Source organism: Octodon degus, unplaced genomic scaffold (genome assembly GCF_000260255.1).
Source record: "Octodon degus isolate 3935 unplaced genomic scaffold, OctDeg1.0 scaffold00031, whole genome shotgun sequence".
NCBI classification, from domain to species: Eukaryota; Metazoa; Chordata; class Mammalia; order Rodentia; family Octodontidae; genus Octodon; species Octodon degus.
This window is the reverse complement of record NW_004524607.1, coordinates 118,266-118,880: the sequence shown is the minus strand read 5'-3', so window position 1 is coordinate 118,880 and position 615 is coordinate 118,266. Positions and strand designations below refer to the sequence as shown.

At 36.1% G+C, this 615-nt stretch overlaps 1 protein-coding gene across 1 annotated transcript in view; it reads left to right on the top strand.

Moving 5' to 3' along the window:
* Bbs9 (Bardet-Biedl syndrome 9) overlaps nt 1-615 on the top strand; it is a gene marked incomplete at its 3' end in the record, with an annotated part of 110,936 nt that overhangs the window by 20,076 nt on the left and 90,245 nt on the right. The gene's annotated exons all lie outside the window — the stretch shown is intronic.

Sequence of the window (615 nt, the reverse complement as noted above, 5' to 3'; positions counted from 1 at the left end):
CTGTCTCAGCATGCCCTGGGGGTAGAGCTGGCACAGCAGGCCTGGGATCGAACTCCTGGCCCCTGTGCCTGCTTGCAAGCACTTTAATCTGTTGAGCTATTTGGCTGGCCCTCATAGAATATTTTTGATTGTTAAATTTTGTTTTGTTGTGAAGGAGGTTCTTCTTGGCTTACGTTAAACATGTCCTGCTTACTCACTGAGGCAAGCTTATGAGATATCTTCCCTTTACTATGATGTAATATATTAGGATGTTTATTATTTTGAGAGTTGAGGCAGGAAAATTAATTGCTTTAAAGTGCTAGGATTTTTTTCCTAGACGATTTGAGTCATTTCTTAGCTATTACTGTTTATAAACACAAGGAATTTAGCCTTTTGAACGTATTTCAAAACTGAAGCAAAAGTGTTTACTTTTATTTGAGTAATTATACTTTACCCAGACATGTCTAACAGAAGTAGATACTAAAGTATTGCTTAGGGTAGTATTTCATCTAAACAGTGTCATCTAGCTGAGATTAGATGCTTTTAGCCTTTCTGGCTTCATGTGTTTTTGGTGTGCTAATTGTTCATAATGTTTTAGTGCTTTGTATAAATTTCAAACAAAGTTCAAATTTCAAA